This window comes from Sinocyclocheilus rhinocerous, unplaced genomic scaffold (genome assembly GCF_001515625.1).
Source record: "Sinocyclocheilus rhinocerous isolate Xijiao unplaced genomic scaffold, SAMN03320098_v1.1 scaffold422, whole genome shotgun sequence".
NCBI lineage: Eukaryota > Metazoa > Chordata > Actinopteri > Cypriniformes > Cyprinidae > Sinocyclocheilus > Sinocyclocheilus rhinocerous.
The window spans coordinates 53,673-76,994 of NW_015639767.1; the positions used below are offsets into that span (position 1 = coordinate 53,673).

The 23,322-nt window shown below is 36.7% G+C and overlaps 1 pseudogene; it reads left to right on the plus strand.

The window, feature by feature from the left end:
• The window catches only part of LOC107751688 (uncharacterized), a 92,232-nt pseudogene that overhangs the window by 46,117 nt on the left and 22,793 nt on the right, over positions 1–23,322 (plus strand).

Consider the following 23,322-nt stretch of genomic DNA (forward strand, 5'->3'; position numbering starts at 1 on the left):
ATGGTTGCCAGATTGCTTAAAATAAGCAACACACACTGGGCAGAAAATGTATCAATGTAACAGCGAAGCTCTGATTCGGGGACTTTAACTCTTGATATCTGGCAACCGCATTCATGAAATCTCTCGTAGTTGAGGCATGTAGAGCAGTCCGCAATAACATTTTGTCTCCTTTTTTGATTAAAATAAAAATAGGTTTTGGTAATGTTTTTAACTTTTTGAATACATTTTAGTCTCGTCTTATTTCGTCAACGAAATTACATGTTGATATAGTCTTAATTATCGTTCATTGATCTTATTATCTCCTCGTCTTCATCTCGTCTTAGTCATGTGAAAAAAGCTTGTCAAAGAAAATTTTTCGTCATAGTCTTCGTTAACAAAATTAACACTAAGTGTGTGTGTGTAATCACAGTGTGCTGATATACAGCCATAACGCACTGCTACTTGTGTGATATTGCGTTTATACAACAGTTTGATGGCACGAGTGTGTAAATAAGAAAAGAAACAATGGAGTGTCTTTAAAAACCCTCTTTTTTGCAGAACTACTTCCTTCCGCCACGGATTCAAATCTCAGTTTGAGAGTTTAACAGCTGAGCTCAAGATCCGTTACTAATTCGATAACGTTACTTTAGAACTAGTAACGAAGGAATGTTGACTTGCTTCACTGAAAGTTTATTGTATTACTGTATTAAAAACAGCGTATTATTGGAGTAGAGTATTATGAGAGAGATATGGACTGAGCGAGTGTGATGACCTGCATCTGACACAGCATTCACTCTTCAGCTCAATCTCATATTCACAATAAAACATTAGTCTGAATGTCCACAGAGGAAAGCGATATCTTTGTCGTACTGAACAGAACAAGCATGAAACCATTTAGTCTTTTCTAATCATGCCCACGTTTTTTGTTTTTACATGGCAAGTGTCACAAAACTCACCACGTTCCATACTATTCTGATAAAGTAAATGAAAATAATAATAATCAGTCCTATTTCATTGTTGTCACAGGAATCTCTGGGTTCCTTAAGATGCAGGCTTTTACAAGAAAGATCTTCCAGGAACCACTTAAATGTTTACAGATCTTACAGTAACTCCTTTTTTTATTTTTATTTGAGTTCCTCCAATAACCTCCAAAGCACTCCAAGGTCTCAGTGTAATGAAATGTTGACTCCAGAACCTCAGAACTGGAAACAAAATGCTTCAACCTTTTGTTCCCATGAGTTGCTGAAAGAACTACGAAGACTGTAATGGTTCCTCCAGGAACCCTATTATGAGAAAAAGAACTTTGAGGCACTTAAAATACATTTTGAAGTTCATTGAGTACTCAAAGGGATATTTAAGGTACCTTTAGTTTTTACAGTGTATGGAGAGTCCCCGTAAACCATAAAAACCAACGTGTGTGTGTGTGTGTGTGTGTGTGTGATTTGTGTTGTAAGTGTTTGTTGCACATGTTGATGCCTTGATGACAGGGGTCGGGGGCTCCCACTTAAAGCACTGTGGCTTCCCCACTCAAATGCAGATGCAGAGAGAGTGTTCTCCATGGTGGGTTGGAACAAAACCAAAATTAGGAACAGTTTGGCTCTGGACGGAACGCTATCATCCATCATGATGGTGAAAATGGCAGGCCTTGAGCCACAGTGCTTTAAGTGGGAGCCCCTGAAACTGTCATCAAGGCATCAAAATGTGCAACAAACACTTACAACACAAAACACCATTCATAAGCTGAAATGTGTACTCTCTCTCTCTCTCTCTTTCTCTCCCTCTCTCTCTTTCACACACACTGCTTGACATACATGCTCAGGGCAAGTTCTGCAATCCTGTATGTGTACAATATGTACAATGAGCACTGCTGTTCAGTTTGCTTGTCTGGGGCCAAATTTCTTTTTATTTTAGATACATTTGTATTTTTGAATATATAAAACAATTAATTTTACTTGGATGGTTTTGTCTTTTAGCAGATTTACCAATTGTTATAATTTCTATTTGTGCTGGTCAATTATGGACAATAGGTCAAATTGAACTCCGAGGGGCTGCTGCTGCAAATATTTGAGTGGCTCCTCCCCTAACAGATGTAATCTCTCTCCAAACGTTTAATAAACTCATTTTATTCTATAACTGCAGCTAGTATCAGTTCACCATGCATCTTCAATCTTTACAGGTTGAGTAAGTGTGGTGTGACAGATGAAGGTTGTGCTGCTCTGGCTTCAGCTCTGAGATCAAACCCCTCACACATGAGAGAACTACATCTGTCATTGAATGAACTAGGAGACTCAGGAGTGAATCTGCTCTCTGATGGACTGAAGGATCCTCACTGTAAACTGGAAACACTGTGGTAAGATTGTATAAATGTCAACATTCTCATTCATTTTCTTCATATGGTCAATAATGAACAAAATAAACAAAAACTAAAGACTAAAAAATTGCCCTGTTAGGGTTACTCATTCTTAATTAGTTCATGCCTTCACTAATCATTAGTTTATGTTGAAGTAAGTATTAATTTATTCATTAATTTATTTAAAAGCATTCTGTCTTTTCCATGTCATTTGTGTGTAAGACGTGTGTTATTGCAGTTTGTTCTTTAATTACAAGTAAATCTAAATTTAGATTCAAATGCCATTTTAATTATTGTTCTTTTTAAAAATAATTTATTCTGACACTTGATTATTCTTTTTTATTCTATACTTTAAATTGAGCTTGTTCATTTTGATTTCAATGTTATCTTGCGTTGGCTGTTAACATGGATCTCACGGTCACAAACTCACCAGTCTGATCTTCAGTCAGAGGTTATGTCTGATACTATTTAATAGGCTGCCCATGCTAAAAAGCTATGATGAGGTGGTAACGTTGCTGTTTATAAGTAATTACAGTTAAAGGTTCACTATTAGTAGAGAGATGCTGTGGAGACGCAGGTAATTCACACACACACACACACACACACATTTCTCTTCACATCGAGTTGTTCTTTGCCTCCACGTCATGCATTCAAATCATTTATTACACGACTCTATGGAATACTGGATTCTGACTGGTCAGTCATAACATTGTCATATTTCCTGATAATGACCGTTGTCAATTGCCCTTACTGATCCTTCCTTTAATTCAGTTCACTCAAAATGCAATGTTTTGCGTGAACCCAAAGTGATTTTCACAATCATATTTGGTATCATTTGAAATGTCTCAGTGCGACTGGTACAATGGTCTCATCCCCATAGAAATAGACTAAAAAAGGTAATAAAGGTCAGAGAGTTTAGGAATACTTTAACTCTTTCTCAGGGCCTTTCATACTAAATTTTCTCGTATTTCGTCAATAGGCTGTGAAACTCCCCAGGTCTAAGATCCTATTTAATGCAAATGTCATTTCATGCCTTCATTTGGAGGATGTTTATCTTGTTCTGGGTACTCAAGAAAAGGTTGTAAAAGATTTATTCTGAAATGATTGGCTCTAGTAGATAAAGTTAAATCCATGTTACTGCAAATCTGTGTCCAGGGTTAATATCGAACAGTGATTAAACTGACTGGAATTGCCTGTGCATTACACTGGCAACACACACCTTCCAGCCAGTCAGAACCGAATATTCAGACAGACCGAATATTCAGCCTTAGCCTAACCACCGACTCTGCTATAGATTAAGTCTCTCTTTCTGATTGTGAAGTTCCTGCTTATCTGAGCTGTAACTGTCAGAGTAAAAAGTATAATTGTTCTCTACAGGTTTAATCATTGTGGCATCACAGATGAAGGTTGTGCTGCTCTGGCTTCAGCTCTGAGATCAAACCCCTCACACCTGAGAGATCTGGATCTGACTGGAAATAAACTAGGAGATTCAGGAGTGAAGCTGCTCTCTGATCTACTGAAGGATCCTCACTGTAACCTGGAGACACTGTGGTAAATCATCTCTCCAAGAATGACACACACGCAGTGGTACTAATAAATATTTTTAAATAGCTTATATAATTAAATGGTTAAATAATTTCAGCAATTATGAGAGAAATGTAGGATCCATCTTGACAAAAATTATTTTGTTAATAACATCATTTCAATTAGAATAAGACACTATGTGGCTGTTACCAATCAAATAAAATAAGTATCAACAAAATCTTTGCACTGCTAGTGACACAGAAACTGCATCTGATGTTACATGTAAACTGGCAACTGCAAGTGAATAAAATATGCTATAAGAAGCGTACAATATCAATAATTCTATGTGTCTAAAATATAACTAGAAATAATCGCTTCTTGTTTATTGAACTGTTGTATAAAATCAGTATTACATCTGCAATTCGTGTTGATATTCGGGAAAATCAGCACTCTTGTTCGTGTTTTTGCTTGACTATGTCATAAAAAAAATATAAAACAATAACTTGTATCGAGAGGCAGTATTTACATTAAGTGTCATGGCATCTTACACACAGAAGTAACTGGCACATGCCACTATGTTTAGTGCCACATCCAGTTTTCAGTGGCATGTGCCAGTGAAAATTGCAGAACATGACGCAGAATGTTGTGGTGCCTCCAGAAGTGACTGCCGCTGTCTGCAGGAGCATAATGTACATATGCACTTAAAGACAGAATTTGTTTTTAATAACTTGTATCGAGAGGCAGTATTTACATTAAGTGTCATGGCATCTTACACACAGAAGTAACTGGCACATGCCGCTATGTTTAGTGCCACATCCAGTTTTCAGTGGCATGTGCCAGTGAAAATTGCAGAACATGACGCAGAATGTTGTGGTGCCTCCAGAAGTGACTGCCGCTGTCTGCAGGAGCATAATGTACATATGCACTTAAAGACAGAATTTGTTTTTAATGTGATATCACAAAATTTGCATACAAATGTGACATCAAGACCCTGATGCAAAGTGGAGGCTGCCTGTACTTGCTAAATAAATAATAATTGCATGAAACATTTATTTAAATGTTAATTGTTTTAAGTAAGCACATGCAGTATATGACATAAAACTAGCACAGCTATAGAAGAAATCTGTAGTCTGGGACAAGTCAGAAAAGAGATAAAAAATAATATACAAATAATAATCAATATTCGTAATATTCACTGATTCCTATCTTACAGAATTCTTTTCAGTATGTGTTTTTTTTTTCCAGTATGTTTTCATGTTATATACAGATGTGTTGTATATTTTGTGGTACTCGCATAAAGAAATTAAAATATTCTGAATTTTTCTATGATATTAAACCTCCTCAAGCAGCATGTAGAAGCGGGTCTGAGCCTTAGACTGGATCTGTTAATCATGTCGTGGGTTAAGTCTCTCTTTCTGATTGTGAAGTTGCTGCTGATCTGAACTGTAGATCCTGAACTGAGAGACTGAAGAGTGTCATTGTTCTCTACAGGTTGAGTAATTGTGGAGTCACAGATGAAGGTTGTGCTGCTCTGGCTTCAGCTCTGAGATCAAACCCCTCACACATGAGAGAACTAAATATGTCATGGAATAAACTAGGAGACACAGCAGTGAATCTGCTCTCTGATCTACTGAAGGATCCTCACTGTAAACTGGAGACACTTTGGTAAGATTGTATGAATGTTTTAACATCCTCCTCCATTTTGCTCTTATGGTCAGTATGAACAAAACCCATTTGGGTGTATGTCTAATAATGAGCTCTGCTCACCCGCCCCTCTCTTCTTTGGAAGAGGAAAGGCGATTTCCAAATAATCATAAAAAATATGAAGTGTGAGACTTACTTCTTCTGGAGGTGCAGCTGGATCACGAACAGTGGTTATTGATCCATCCTTGAGTTTGATCTTTTTAGCAAAAAAAAATGTCCCTCGTTCAGAAAGCAGTCTGGAGTAAAATTGTTTGCACAGACATAAGCGAATGTAGGTGTATTCGGTGGCGCATTACCATCAAAAACAAAACTAATCCACTGCGTCCTCAGTGGCTCAGATGTCGGGAGAAAATTGAAGACTCTTATGAGACTGTTTAGGTTTTTGGGGGATTAAAAAAAGTAGTTAATGGATTTTTATCATTGTAGGGTGGTTGTGTCCACTCACTGCTAAGACACATTATATGCAAACATCATGTAAAAGTGAATTTTGCATCCGATAAGGATTTGGGGATATTCACATAAAATTTAATTATTCTGACATTTTCTGTTACTGAAATGAACCAAGCACTATTACAAAATTTGCTTGGTTGCATGCAACAAAAATGGCATCATCGCAGCTCTAGCAAAATTTTGCATTTACTTTGCTTGATCCCATTTCACATGACATGCATCACATGTTTTTGGAACTTAAGGCAAGGCAACATTGACTGGAAAGATGTGGAGAGAACTCATAACATCAAATGCAAATATAAACATTTCCTAAAACAATATGGAAGTATGTAAGCATTTCAATGAATATTGTAGGCTATGGATTTACTTAGATTCTCTTCACTACCTCAAATGTTTCAGAGACTTGTAATGCAGTTTATGTGTGAGCTGGTAAAACAAAAAAAACCTTTAATGCATTACCTGCAAAAACTTTTAATGCAATACAGTTGTTACTTAAAGGAAGATTATATATAAATTATATGTTGAATAAATTATTTAAGTTAATGAGATATTGTTGAATGACAATTTCTGTTGTTTGACTGTTGAACAGGCAGACTAAAAAGGTAGAGAGACTGTTTGAATGCAAATTTTGAAATTATGATATTATGATGATAATATATTTGATTGAGTTTATGGACCGAAATAACCAAAAAATCTGAATAGAAGTAATATATATAAAATTATGGTTTACAAAAAGTCACATTTTCATGCATATGGTAGTCTGTTTTCCCAGTAAAAGTATTAACTGTACTGTATTTTGCACTTTTATATGTTAATGTCTTTACTTACTGTTTCCTTTAATCCCATGATATTTATGATTTATCTGAATAATATCTTTATTTCGTTAATTTCTTTTGTATCTTTAAAATACACAATTGTTTTAATTAATCATCCTCAATATAAGATTCCACATCCTTCCAAAACTTTACTTTTTTTTTTTTAAATGTTTGACATACAACAAGTTTATTTTAAAAGAAATGGTATAAATGAGCATTATGTGGAAACTCTCATTACAGGTGCATCCTATCACAAGCGTTTAACAGACTAAATCAGCAATCTCAAGTCGATACATCCTAACAAACAGACAAACTCCAAAATCCCATCAACATTACAAAACACTCAGTGCATTAACACACACAAATGATCAAACCATAACCTTCAAGTCACAAAACATCCAAACACAACCATTTTTTCAAACCTTCAATTAGAGAAAGAGCAGAGGGCGATCCGACGCATCAGGCTACTTAGGTCGTTCATTAATCTACATCGTCCTCCACTTTTAATGTACAGAACAGAATAAAAGTTTTTACAACATGAAGAAAAAAAATGACAATACTGATACATACACAAATCATAATTAAAGAAAACGAGAGAGATTAAAATCTTCATTAAGACCTAAAGGGGACATGGATTTTAATTGATGTATCCAGTAAGCTTCACATTGCAAAAGTATTTTTTCTACTTTTCCACCTCTTCTATGGTTTGTTACTTTTTTAATACCTATACAAGTTAACTCTTTTTCATGAATTTCACGACTAATGTAATGGAAATGTCTAGCAATTGGCGAATTCACATCACATCTCCCAATGGCAGATTTACAGTCAAACCAAAAATTATTCATACACCAGATATAATTTTTGATGTTTTTTACTAGTGGGTGCAGGACACTGTAGTTCATTTATGTAAGTGAGGATAGCACAATAAAGTTAACTATGACATATTATACCCAACAATTCTTCATACAGTGGACTACCAGTAAAACTGATACAAATTTGGGACCATAGAATATTCAGACACTTTGACCTGACAATGTTTTGCTTAAGTGTTATCTGACATTTTCAAGATGAATTTGTTCTGACACAGTTTAACGCCGAGTTCTTGTTACCATTTTCTAAACTATAGCGAATAAACTGTGATTGTGTGAAATGTTGAAGGTGTCTGAATAAATTTTGGTTTGACTATGTTCACTAATATGAGTTTGTAATGGACAAATGGATTTTCCAATAAACATTTTTGGACAAATTAACATATAAATCACATTTGATGTAGAGCGAGTGATGAATGATTTAATGAAAAAAATTCCATATTTTTCACAATATTTTCTGTGGATCTAAAAAACAGCTTGAGTTATTGTGGAGTCACAGATGAAGGTTGTGCAGCTCTGGCTTCAGCTCTGAGATCAAACCCCTCACACCTGAGAAAACTGGATCTGACTGGAAATAAACTAGGAGCTTCAGGAGTGACGCTGCTCTCTGATGGACTGAAGGATCCTCACTGTAAACTGGAAAAACTGTGGTAAGATTGTATGTTGTAATGTGTCAACATTTCATTTTCCTTTTATGAATAATGAACCAAATTAAAACCAAAACTAATTAAGACTAAAAAAGTGTCTTGTCAGATAATCGAAGAGTAGGGATGCACGACATTGGATTTTTTCCGATATGCAGATCATTTTCAACTCATTTTGGCCAATAGCCGATGCCGATACTGATATATAATTATTTTTAATTTTGGTTAGTTTTTAACAAGAACTTATTTGTTAGAATTAAATAAACAATAATAAAGTTATTTTATAATGACAGTACATTGAAGATTTGAAAATAACAATAAATAAACTATATATTAATCACTGCATTTTTTTTTCCAGAAAGATGCAGTGGTAACCATAACATTTTATTTTATGATTTAACATTTGTTAATGGTCTAAAGCAAACGAGTTGTAAAAATTCTCAAAATCTTTTAGAGCTCATAATTTGTTTAAAAAAATAACATATTACACATTAATGAATAAATCAGTATATGTTCCTGTGGCTCAGTGGTAGAGCATTGTGTTAACAGCAAAGGGTCATTTGATTCCCAGGGAACACACATACTGGTAAAAAATGTATAGCCTGAATGCACTGTAAGTCGCTTTGGATAAAAGCATCTGCTAAATGCATTAATTATTATTATTATTAATATATATAAAATTATTAAATATAAGTGTCATGTTTGTGATTTTTTTTTTCATGTAAGCTTCTGACCTTTAAATCAAAACATACTCATGATTTTATGGCATCAATTACTGCTTTATTTAATCAGAAACACAGTCTAAATATTAATTGTGTATTTTGCTTTCATTTTATTAGAAGTAGGCAACAGCATCATTTTTCATATCGGCCAATGCCGATATTTACATTTAAAGCCATTATCGGCCGATTCCGATATTGGTCCGATAATATCGTGCATCCCTATCAAAGAGGATGTTTAATATGTCATGAGATTCTTTCCAAAGTCTCTGACTTAATTTCACTATCTTTACAGTAAGTATAAACAGGATGATGCAAAGATGTTACGACTGCTTTATATTATACAGATATGTTGAGGATTTTAGGGTACTCAAAATCAAAATCTTTTAATTTATTTAAAGGTCACATATTGTACACCTTTCTGGAGTTTTATTTTAGGTTTTGATGTTGAAACTCCCTCAAGCACATGTAGAAGCAGGTCTGAACTTTAGACTGGATCTGTTAATCATGTCATGGATTAAGTCTCTCTTTCTGATTGTGAAGTTGCTGCTGATCTGAGCTGTAGATCCTGAACTGAGAGACTGAAGAGTGTCATTGTTCTCTACAGGGTGAGTTATTGTGGAGTCACAGATGAAGGTTGTGCTGCTCTGGCTTCAGCTCTGAGATCAAACCCCTCACACCTGAGAAAACTGGATCTGACTGGAAATGAACTAAGAGATTCAGATGTGAATCTGCTCTCTGATCTGAAGGACGATCCACATTATAATCTGCTTGAGTGAGTAGTGGTGATTAAAATGTTTGAATTTTAATTGAAAGTTAATATAGTTTCTTCTTCTTAGGTTACTTTCTATGTAATAGTTACTTACACTGTATAAACATGCTTAATAAGGATTTAATTCTGTTTATATTAAGAATTAAGTATATTAATGTGCCTTTACATTTAAAAACAATACAGTGTTTTGCTTTGATCATTGACTACTTTTACATGCACCCTCATAATGCGGTTATAATGAGATTTACTGTATTCATGCAAACACAATACTTCAATCAAATTCATGCGATTAAGCTCATTATTGTAGCAACCATAAACGTAGTAAAATATGTGACTATGCCGATTTTAATAGCAACAAACAGGCATGTAAACACATTAATCGCATTATTACCGGTCTGACTAAAGTGTGTGTGTGCTTAGATGTACACAGATATGACGTGTGTTGTTCACACAACTCCATGAATGAACTCTGTGACATTATTCTGAAGTTTTTCCTCCACTTCGAATCACTGAACTCTGTCAACAACTCTGTCACTAGTCTCTGCTCCTTATCTTCATCCAGAGACTGCGTGAAGAGTGCATTGGCAGTGTAGGTAACCCTGTTTGCAGAGGCACTGCTGTCACATTTAGATGTTCATCACAGCGACAAATAACCACCCAATACGTCCATAGAAATGTTTAGCATTTCACATAAGTAGATTAAAACAGTGGCCAATAACAAATCTACTGTATGTGAGTTCATCATTTGTGCTGTGCATTGGGGTTTGTGAATAATGGCGGTAAAAATAACTACACTTCTTAGCAAAAGATCAGAGTAATGACAAATGCATGTAAACGAGAGTGAAGATGTTTGCTTGTGTCATCTTAAACATCTTAATGTGATAACATTGGGAAATAATTACGTTACTGGGGCATATATAAACATAGTCTTTTTACGCATGAAATTATGTATTTTGAATTTCAATTGCAATAGAAGATAATGGTAAATAATTATCACTACTTTCATTGTCATAAAACTGAACCAGTAACAGAAAGAGGACAGCCATACAAAATTATGGATAAGGGTGAGGGATCATCATGTAGGGTGGTTTGGATGCTAAAAAAAAAATCGTTCAACACATGGTTAGTTTATAATCTCTGACTAATAATGCAAATTGTTTGAGTTCTTCTAAAGTGGGTAATGCATATAATGTCACACACATTGACTGTCTGTGTTTTACTTATAGGTTTTAGATGTTGGATCAGCTGAATAAAGAGCCTCTACAGACAGACATCACATTCAACCGAATCAACAGACACAAACCCATAGTGATCATCACACACATGTTTGTGTAACTTTACAGAATGATCCAGTCCTTGATTTGAAGTCAAACAAGAAAACCTTTTGTTTGTTCTTCAGAAATGACATTTGTACTGGTACCACATTTTACACAATATTGCCAGTTGTTTGTGACACTCTGTGTATTTTCTGTTTAATTCTTATTACAGTAATTACAATAAAAGTAAAAAAAAAAATATATATATATATTCATTGACTTGGTATCTGCACTCTGAAAGTAAAGTTAAATGATTTTGTAGTTTTTATCATCTTTGTTTTATCTTAAATTGTCATTACATTTCAGTTTTGATGTGTCAGAAGAATTATGCAAAAGCTCTAATACCAGTCTACCAGATCTCCAGATTAAAATATTTCATAGTCGTCTCAGATATTTACCCTCCTCCTCAAAACGTGTTCTGCTTCCACTGATTCTGCTGATCAATTTGAATCTAAATCAGCGTTTAATAACAAACTGCTGTTTCCTGCAGGTTATTTCTCAATGTCTGTAATCTGATCCAATATGGAAGACAAAAAAAACCACACACAACCTAGATGCAGAATGAGATGAGAGAACCATTCAGATCGAGAAGAGACTCTTCATAGACACTTATCATGATACTTATGAAACTATACAGTCATAGATGTTTACATGGCAGGCCCTTGGCACGTAGCTTCCTCTTGACTTTGTCTAATTGTATTCGTTGCTTGTTTACCTCAGCAGAAAGGTCTGGAAAGAACATGACTCTGTGAATTTGGAACAGTACATCTTTCTTCGCTCTGGCCGCATGCATTACACGCTCCTTGTCTCTGTAGTCCAAAAATTTCATGATCATCACTCTCAGGGTTGAGTTCTTGTCCGTAGCAGACCATCGCACATCCCCAATTCTGTGTGCTCTCTCTATGGCCAGGGGCTTTCGCAGTGGTTCCATTTTCAGTGCCTCAGGTAACCAGCTTTCTAAGAATGCACATGCGTCACTGCCCTCTGATTTTTCTGGTAAACCTAACAGCGTTAGGTTGGACTGCCAACTGCGATTCTACAGGTCATCCACCTTCCAGGTAAGCGAAGTAACTTTCTTTTTGAGAGCGCTGGTCATCGATTGAAGTGTAGTAACCGCATCCTCTCTCTGAGAAATGCGTTCCTCAGTCTGCGTCAGTCTCCCGAAACACTCTGCAACTTGATTCTTGACATCTTGTACAGCTGAAAGGAAGGTTTCAAACTGAGAGGCCATGTTGACTTTCAGTGAGATATTGCCTGTAGGATATCACTTGCCTGTAGGTTTCAGCTTCTGCTTTGCTGGTTTAGGCGACATCTTGAACAACATTTACTTAGAAATCAAACTATGGACGACGCTTAAATAAGAAAGGGATCAAATCTAAGAAAAGCGCCATAACCAGAAGCCCCCCTCATTTGTTTCTGCTTTTACCTCTAATGGGCTGAACACATCTTCATGAACCTGTTCCTGTCTGAAACATGCACAAGATCTGTATTACAGTTGTATGCAAGTAGCTGTAGTGAGTTTACTGTGATTGGTTGACCTGGATTAGCAGCTGTTGTTAGTAAGGGGTTTAAACTGGACTTTTAAGAAGGCTAAGGTAAGATTTGATAATTGTTGCTGGTTTAGAGCTTTGAGCTGTTAATGATAGAGGTGGACTCAGCAGCCAAGTAGTACCTACTTAGCAAGTATTACTAAAGCGAGAGTTCTCGTGTGAAGACCTACTCGGGTAAAGACCCGTGAGTTTACCTGCACGAGTCCACCGAGCAACGACACGGACAAGGCACCGCATGCTACACTAAGGGTTTATTTCTTTGTTAGTGCTCTCTTGTTTTCTGTAATGCTCGTACCATGTGCCATCAGTTCATCACTGTTGTTCACTGCTGGCAGAAGTATAAATGCATTGTCAGGGTGTGGTGAGGGGCTGCCAAGAAGGCGTAGCAGGGGCGTTTCCTCCGAGGAGGCAAGGGAGGCAGTGTCTCCTCAAAACATTGGATGAGAAAAAAAAATTGTAGTACAAAAATAAAACAATGCCAATATTACAAAATATAACATTAAAAAGTGTATAAATCACTAGTTTTTCTAAAGAAACATTGTCCAACAGCGACACCAGCAGCAGGTAAAGATACAGCGGGAGTCCGCGCCTCTCGCCTCCCCTGAGCCCATTGAGTTTTAACAGACCCACTAATGCGTGCTGTCAGTTTGGTAGGGGTAATTGAAATTAGTGCTGTTGTGTCCCAATGTGCCTTCTTATACTATAACCTTAAAGTATGTACTTTTTTGGTGAAGAAAAAGTACACACTTTTGAGTGTGTAGTAGAAGAGCAGGCAAGCTTTGGGACATGGTATCACGTCATACAATTGTGTCTTTAACGGACCGCTCTGTCGCATAATTACACGCATCCTGTCACCGTAAACCATCTTGTCACAGTTTATATCCTCCACATTTCATTTAACTTGCTACAATATCGGAGAGAAAATAAGTTGCACGTTGATCTGTGTCGTGGCAATTTTCCATTTTAATAAAGGTATGAGACAAAAGTCTTTTGAATATTTATTTTCTTGCAAGAAAAGCTCAGCAGTCATCCATGTTGATTGCAGAGTGAGACAAAGAGGAAACACCCCAACTCAACATTTATACCTTCATCAAATGCGAATGCTTTGATCTCATCCAATCATAATGCATATACAACATACATGTCCATTGTCCTCCAGATGCGTTTCTAAGAATCCAAGACGTCTAAGAAGCTAAAATAACATTTCCTGTCTCCTGTCTCAATTAAATAGATTTCCTGTTATCTCTCACTGCATGGCCGTGGGAACTAGGGGTGCTGCAGCACCCCCCGCTGCAGGGCCGGGTCTGAGATTTTCCTTGTGCCCCTCGATCATCCCCAAGATACTTAATTTTTGTGATAGTTTTGTGATTAATTATTTATTAAACTGACCAGAAATATATAGCCTATAGTGGTTGTAATTTTCTTGGGCGCCTCGCGGCACGCTTCCTACATCTCCCCCTCACACTGACAGAATTTCATGTGAAATGTTCACGCGATATTACCGTAATTTTACATTCCGACTTGTAAAAACCATTCACGTCCTCGTCCTTTTTATGAGCCGCTTTCCGAAGCTTTCTCGCTTCTCAAGACGGCCACCATCAGTCACATTAGCACATCTCTTTAATTGCGCTCTAGTCTCTGGAAAAACGCTCAAACCACTGTTGCCTATTGTAATCTATTAATAGCATAGCTGTAAATTTAACAGCTCCAAAAAAGCGACTATGTTACTGAAAATGTTACAGGACAGTTTCTGTGCATATGTGTTTTCATGAGTGTATGAGTGTGTGTCTGTATGTTTGTGCATGCAACGAGAAAAGATTTGGAGAGAGAGAGAGACCCTGCTTTCCATAGATAAAAGGTGATTTAGTAGGAATTACATGCAAATTGTTTGTCATTTCTATCTTATGTCATATTTGTTTGCTTAGTTTCTTTGTGGGTTTTGGTTCATTTACTGGTGTAGGCTGTAAGAACCTTTTAAATAACCAAAGTCCCTATCTAAATAATTTAGTTAAGTGATATGGAACTGTGGAAGTGGTCAAGGCCTGACTGGAACTACTTTAGCTGTGCATTTCCTGAAAAATAATTGTTCATCTACAAATCAGATTCAAACATTCAACAGCCCCATAGTGTAGATTATATGCTCCACATTAAAACTCGATTATCTCTTCTATATCTCCATTCAAATGTCTCTACTGTATTAAAGTCGATTCCAGGGTCAGATATCAAACCCACCAGAGTCCAGCTGTGTGTCCATGAAGAGTGAGCAGTCTATGGATCAGCCAGTAAAATTTGAGGGAAAACACACATAATCTGATCTGAGGTACATCATTTCTGTCTGTCTTTCTGTCTGTCTGAGATTTATCTACATATAAAATAAACTGCATTAATTTTATCATCTCCGTTTACCCATGATTAGTGACCAATCAATGGACACTCCAGGAACATTCGAGGAAAGACACACATCATCAAATCTGAGGTACAAAATTTCTGTCAAGTCAGTGTTGGGGAATACAGTTTTACCCCATAAAGAGACCAGTATACTCAGTTGAAGACCAGGGCCCGGTTGCAATAAAGCCCTTGAGTTAAGAAAACCCATATAAATATGGCTTGCAAGAAAAAAACTAAGGGTCCACTTAAAGTATGAAGGTCATCATTAAGCAGTCTCCTTAATTGCTTAACTGATCCCTTAAGTTCTGTCATGTGTTTCAACAAAGCCCTTAGTAACCATTTCACCCTAAAAAATTAAGGGACCAGAACAACTCCCTTAAGTCGTCTGCTGAACTCAAATGCGATGGATGATTTCATGTAAATTGAGGAGGAGGGAGTACCGAGGTGCATTTATAAACAAGATATTATAAATATTAAAAGTATGACATGGTTTGAAAAAAAATAATTGTGAAAAGCACTATACAGATCAAAATTAATTTAAATGAACAACTTTTTTTTTCACATCACCTCCTGAATTGATTCATTATCTCATGCCAGGCTTTTGTCTTAAGCACAAGAGTGACTGATGAGATGTAGAGGCAGGCTGGGGGATCCCCCCTCCGTCATCTTCTAAAAGAATGGCTTTTTTGTCTTTAGTCCAGTTTGGTTTACATTTCTTGATTCCAGTACAGCAAAGCCGGTTAGCACACAGGACGAGAAGTGCAGAGTTGTGTCACGCCTAGGACACTGGGTGTGTCATTCTGTCAAAATCTGTGAATCTAATTGTCAGGGGAAAATGTACTTTAATATTAGAAAGAATGGTTTTTTTGTCTTTAGTCCAGTTTGGTTTACATTTCTTGATTCCAGTACAGCAAAACCGGTTAGCACACAGGACGAGAAGTGCAGAGTTGTGTCACGCCTAGGACACTGGGTGTGTCATTCTGTCAAAATCTGTGAATCTAATTGTCAGGGGAAAATGTACTTTAATATTAGCAAATTCAACAACAAAATAAATTGTTTGCAAAAAATGTCTATACACAATGTATCCTTCATCCTAGGGTGGAGTCAGTGAGTACAGTAACAATGATTGGGGACAAACATAATGTAATTTAATGGAAAACTATGTGAAGGGGTGGCAGGATGTTGAGCAGCCTCTGGTGTTGGAGCTGGCCACCGACGTGTGTACACTGTGCTTGATTCTTACAAACAATGTTCTGAAAACTATGTGCTTGAATCTTAGGACGCTCTGTGTCATCCACCAGACCCCCTTTTTTAATAATCTATATAAGTCAAATATCGCATTACAGTTGTATAGCTGTTGTAAATTGTAAACTTGTTTAAAGGTCAGTGGTCTGTCCTGTTTCTTGTAGTAGATTTCGAGAGTATCCAGCCTCAAACTAACTTAGGATACAGAAACACCAGTACGCATAGGCATGTTGAAGTGAATTGGCATGTCAGTTGACATAATTTCAACAGGTTCTGATAGTACAGCTAAATTTAGCAATGCCCGAACATGGCATTCTGTTTTTTGTGTGATTGGCAATTGGTTCTTTGTTCTCTGGTGATTTAAAGACAGTATCTTTTATAATAAGACTCACAGGTGCACTTCTCATCTCTGCAGGTGTTGAATCCTACTGGAGACTGTTCCTTTGGCATGGTCACATGCCGTAATCCTACAAAAACACACTTTTAGATAAAACACTGGCGATATATTTTCCCTTCAAGCCTGTGTCACAGCACATCACTAGAACAGAACAATACATCTACACAAGCAAACTTAAGCTGACATAAACTTTTACTAATGATTCTGTGTCACATTTTAACATACTGTATAGTAAACCCTAAAGAGGTAAACATTACAATATGTATTGGTGCATACTTGGCATTTGGCAAACTTTTACCTTGTTAATTCATGTTATAATCTATTATTTTAATCTTTCAGTCATGACCTTCAACTGGTCCAAAGCACATTCAAATCAAATCTGTTGAAGAAGTTTGAGTGTCTGCATGAAGGAACAGCAACGCAGGGAAACTCAACACTCCTGAATGAGATCTACACAGAGCTCTACATCACAGAGAGTGAAAGTGGAGAGATCAGTAATGAGCATGAGGTGAGACAGATTGAGACACAATCCAGGAGAGCAGCAACAGAGGAAACACCAATCAAATGCAGAGACATCTATATACCTTTAACCGGGCAAAACAAAGACATCAGAACTGTGCTGACAAAGGGAGTCGCTGGCATTGGAAAAACAGTCTCTGTGCAGAAGTTCATCCTGGACTGGGCTGAAGGGAAAGAGAATCAGGACGTCCAGCTCATATTTCCACTTCCTTTCAGAGAGCTCAACTTGATGAAGAACAAAACACTCCGTCTTTCAGATCTTCTTCATATCTTTTTCCCTGAAATAAAACAAATAGAAATATCCAATGGTGAATATAAAGTGTTGTTCATCTTTGATGGTCTGGATGAGTGTCGTCTGTCTCTGGATTTTCAGACCAATGTGAGGTTATGTGATGTGAGTGAAACTCAGGATTGTGCACTCAGATCTTCAGAGAGGAGTTTGGCTTGAATGAGTGGAAAGTCTTCTGTTTTGTTCATCTGAGCATCCAGGAACATCTAGCAGCTCTATATGCACACCGCTCCTTTATAAAGGACAACATCTGTGTGTTTGACCAAACCAAACAAAGTCTGCTGTCTAAGGTTTTAAACCAGAAGAAATGTAATTTAATATCTGAGCTGCATCAGAGAGCTGTGGATGAAGCTTTACAGATTAAGAATGGACATCTGGATCTTTTCCTGCGTTTTCTTCTGGGTCTCTCATTGGAGTCCAATCAGACTCTCTTACGAGAACTACTGACACAGACAGGAAGCTGCTCCTACAACAAAGAGGAAACAATTCAGTACATCAAAGAGAAGATCAGGCAGAATCACTCTCCAGAGAGATCCATCAATCTGTTCCACTGTCTGAATGAACTGGGTGATCTTTCACTGATGCAAGAGATCCAAGATTATTTGACATCTAAAAAAATGTAAGAAATCAAACTCTCCTCTTCACAGTGATCAGCTCTGGTTTATGTGTTGCTGACATCAGAGCAGGAGATGGATGAGTTTAATCTAAAATGGTTTATTGGAGCCCAAAATATAGCAGATGAAGTTCTTCTGAAGCTGCTGCCTGTGGTTAAAGAATCCAGATCCGTTCAGTAAGTCACACTGACAACAATCACTACACTGATTAAACATGATCACATTTATCATTTTAGCATGTGCTTTCTTACCAAAGAAAGAAAATTGGTCATTTTTCACAAAATCTCATCACTGACAGTAAGCAGGAGAGTGTGTGAGACACACTTACTAAAGCAGCTGAGGTGGTTTTTGTTATGTGTCTGTGTGAGAGCTAATGATTGTAGAGGTCAGTGTGTGAGACGTGATGAAGGGTTGAATGTGACAGGATCAAACTGGCAGCCAACAGCAACAGTGTCTTTTACAGTGTCTTTTTCTGTACATTGATGCTGTATAATTAGCACTGTTTGTCCTATAATGTTTATGTGTTTTGCATTCACTATGAATTTTGTTTCACATTTGTTTACACATCTTATTCTTTATTTGCAGATGGTGTCAGTTCATCATGTTCTTTAATCTCTACAGGTTGTATGATTGTGGCGTCACAGATGAAGGTTGTGCTGCTCTGGCTTCAGCGCTGAGATCAAACCCCTCACACCTGAGAGAACTGGATCTGTCTGGAAATACACTAGGAGGCTCAGATGTGAAGCTGCTCTCTGATCCGAAAGATGATCCATGTCATAAAATATAGACGCTTAAGTGAGTAGTGAGGATTAAACATTTTCATATTGTAATTGAAAGTTAATTTAGTTTATTTGTCCATTGAATGATTCATATACTATAATGTTTAATGAGAGTCGGATTCTGTTTATAGTTATTTGTTTGATCTTTGGGTATTTAAATTATATTTTCTACTTTTCTAGTGTCTCAATGTTTGTGATAGAGAAGTTTTAGTTGGTTGCTTTGATTATTATTAAGCAGAGATGTTTAGTGGAAACCATATTTGAGCTTTAACCCTCTGCATTTTGAGGTTTTTAAACAAGAACATTTTTCACATCCAGTCTTCTACATCTGTCCATTGCAATGGAGAATAATGGTAAATATGTATCACTGCTTGTTTTAAGGGTCAAGTGCTTACTGTTAAAGGTCATCCATGGTGGTTTGGATTTAACATCAAGGGCTTTTTGGACATTATTTATCACACACTCTAAAAAATGCTGGGTTAAATACAACCCAGTGCTGGGTAAAATAGGGACAAACCCAGCAATTGGGCTGTTTTGACCGTTGTGTTATTATCTCTCTCTAATAAAGCAAAGTTATAGCTCTAAAGTGGTAATGCGTAATGTGACACATTTGATTGTCTCTGTTTTACTTTCAGGTTTTAGATGTTAGTCTGATCTTCTCTGGATCAGCTGATGGTGAATAAAGTGTCACTTCAGACTGACATCAAATTCAGCAGAATCAACAGACACAAACCCATAGTGATCATCACACACACATCCAGTCCTTGATTTGAAGTCAAACAAGAAAACCTTCTGTTTGTTCTTCAGAAATGACATTTGTACTGGTACCACATTTTACATACTTGTTGTTTATGACAATCTATGTATCTTTTGTTGGATCCTTCTTTTCGATTTCAACCCAACATAAAAATATGCTCTGCGTTGGGTTAAAGTCTGTTTCTTTATTTATGATTAACTGACTTGATCAGGCTTTGAAAAAACAGGTAATTTCCTGCTGGTCATTTCTGGATGTCTGTAATCTGATCTAATATGGAAGTGCCGCTGTGGTTGTTTGTCTCCAGTGCCAGAAGCTTCTGTATGTAGTTTTGAGGCAAGCCGTTCTGTTGAGCCCCTAAACACACAACCTAGATGCAGAATGAGACGAGATAAACATTCAGATGAAGATGAGACTCTTCTTGACACTTTTCAAGAAAGTTATGCAAATAGATGTTCATGATGTATTGTCTTGTACATAATATAGTTTTTGTGGTGAAAAATAATATATTGAGAGCTAATCAATGTTGAGAACATGTCCAAATAAGTTACACTTGTTAATCTTTGATCAATGGGGTGGACTGTGCACTTTTTACCCTTAACCTTTACTGAATGCCTTGCTTTAGTCCGTTAAGCTTATGATTTGACCTCTAATGGGCTGAACATATCTTCATGAACCTGTTCCTGTCTGAAACACATGACATGCAAGAACTGTAATACAATTATATGCAAATGTTTGAGCAGCCTGTACCAAATAACATGTTTTGTTGATTGTTGTTTAAAAAAACTAAACACTCAAACTAGATATTTTCCTGTTTATTCTTATGAATTTATTTATTGTTTAATTTAACAAATGGGGGGGAAAAATGGTAAATGTGACAGGAAAGTACTTGATAAAAGAAAACGTTGGCAGAAATCACAGCTTCTTGTATCCTACTAACAGTCTTGTTCTTGTTTCTTGTATCCTACTAACAGTCTTGTTCTTGTTTCTTGTATCCTACTAACAGTCTTGTTCTTGTTTCTTGTATCCTGCTAACAGTCTTTCAATCCTCCTCTCTTACAGAAGCTTAGTTCACTAATATTCTTAAAGCGTTGCATCTGCACTGCATGTTTGAGCATTTTGTCTGTCAGAGTGAACAGTAGCTGTAGTTTGTTTTTTGCGTTTTGTTGAACTGGATTAGCAGCTGTTGCTAGTAAACAGTGTCTAAACTGTACTTAGATGACAAAGGTAAGATTTGTTAATTGATGCTCATTTAGAGCTATGAATGAAGCGTGGATTTCTGCAGACAACACAGAGACTTCTTCAGGCATCTCTAACAGCTTCGTTTTCTCCCACACACCTCGTCCTTCTGTGTGAGATGGAGAAATGGTTTTGCTTAACACATCTTTTGAATATCATGCCATTACTGTTACTAATCCTGCCTAAATTCATTTTGTTCTCATCTGTCATCCTTCAGGTCAACTGGGAAACTTTCTGAAAGAGCAAGACATGCTGCTGTCTTCTTTCTCAGAGGTTGATACTTGGTGATTCCAACTTTGACAAATCTCAAGAGGCAGATTTGGGCATCACAGGTACGGTACTTCTGTGGCTTCAATTTTTTTAATTCACAGAAGGATATTTGAAGTTTTTTTTCAACTCTGTCTACTGTCAAAAATTAAACACTTTCTAACCGATAAACTGTAGAGATGGCGGTCCATGCATTCATTATTTCTCTTCTAGATTACTTCAGCTCTTTATATTACAGTTATTCTGAGTCACAAATTGCTCAGATCCCGAAATGCCGCTGCCAGATTTCTACAGAAAAGCCATAAAAACGATCACATCACTGCTATTCTGAAGGCTCTTCATTGGTTGCCTATATCCAATTTTGAATAAATTTTTTAATTCTCTAATTTGTGTACAAATCCCTACATAAACAAGTTCCCAAAAATGTGTCCCTCACTCTCTCACTGGTAGGGCCACGGTTATGGAATAACCTGACTTTGGAGATCAGGGCCCGTATTCACAAAACATCTTGAGGCTAAAAGTAGCTCATAACTTGCCAATTTAGGAGAAAATCGTAAAAATAATGGGCGTGTCAATCCTAAATTTAGGACTCCTACATTTTTGCTCTAAGAGTATTTCACAAAGTGTTTTAGCACTAAAACTAGCTCCTAAATCTGTGGAACGTTATGAGTAGTGAAGAGGACTGCTAAGTCACAAAGACCAAGCCACAAACTATCTTAAAATGGCTGTTGCAGGCAATCTGCCTCTGAATGTAAACATTTTAGAAACATTTGACGATAATGTGCTTTTAAAAAGGTATCACCTTTGGTTTTGGAGGTTGTCCCAACTCCAAATTTTCCTTTGATTATATGCTTGTTTTCATTAACCAATTGGGCAAGAGGTACAGCTGTTCTTGCGTCCAGTTTGGTTTTCTTTTTTGTTTGCGCGTCTTATTATCAGCCGTGATTATTCTACTCTGTTAATTAAAAGGCTGTTTATATGCATATTCACTTTTTTTTTTTTTACGAGAAGCATACAGGCTGACAATTAGCTGAACATATACATATATATTAGATTTAAATTAAACAAGTATACATATATATTATATATACATGACACCTAGCCTGCATTTTTAAATCTTTATTTGAATGTGGCAATTAACATTTTTATTTTTAAACCTTTGACTATGGCAACATAACATTGCGCTCTGCGATATTTCTATGAATAAATCATAGAAGCATGCTGACATCATCCAAAGCAACAAGGTCAATCCCGCCCCCTCACTCTTAGCTTAAGACTTCTCTCTATTCCTTAGTAAAAGTTTGTCTCAGCAGCTTTGTGAATTGGTTTTAATAGAAAACTCTTAGCTAAAAACGTTTACTGCTATTTAGGAGAACTCTTAGTGGTAAGATAAAATGTTTTGTGAAGACTGGCCCAGATTTTTTGTGTTTACAGTTGGATTTTTATTGAGGGTTCTGTTCAGTACTCTGTCTTTTAAGTGTTGATAATTTAGATTTTTACTGTGGCCTTTTGTACAGCACTTTGGTCAGTCTTGCAGGTGTTTTTAAATGTGCTATATAAATAAAAGAACTTGAACTTAATGTTGTGTCCCAAGGTTCACTCCCCTCCCCTTAAACACATCCTCTCTGAGCATGATCATAAAGGCACATGGCTTCTCTTTCCATTGCTCTACAGATGATGCAGCTCTATCTGTTGTTTCAACCTGATGACCTCACTGTGTCAGCTCATATCTCAACCATAAATGAGATGAATGAATGAATGAGGCATTTATATACCGCTTTATTGTGTATTGCTGTACACCCAAAGCGCTTTATAGTCATATGAGGGGGTCTCTCCTCAACCACCACCAGTGTGCAGCATCCACTTAGATGATGCGACGGTAGACACAGCACAACATGCTACACTAAAGTTTTCTTTCTTTGTTAGTGCTCTCTTGTTTTCTGTAATGCTCTTACCATGTCATCAGTTCATCACTGTTGTTTACTGCAGGCAGAAGCATAGGCGTAATTTGCGGGTGGGACATGTCCCCACCACTTTTTGCCAGGGTCGATATTGTCCCTACCACTTTTTGAAAGTAATTGAAAAATATATTGCGGAAGGCATGTATTAAAGGGAAAACAAGATCAACAAATCATTCTT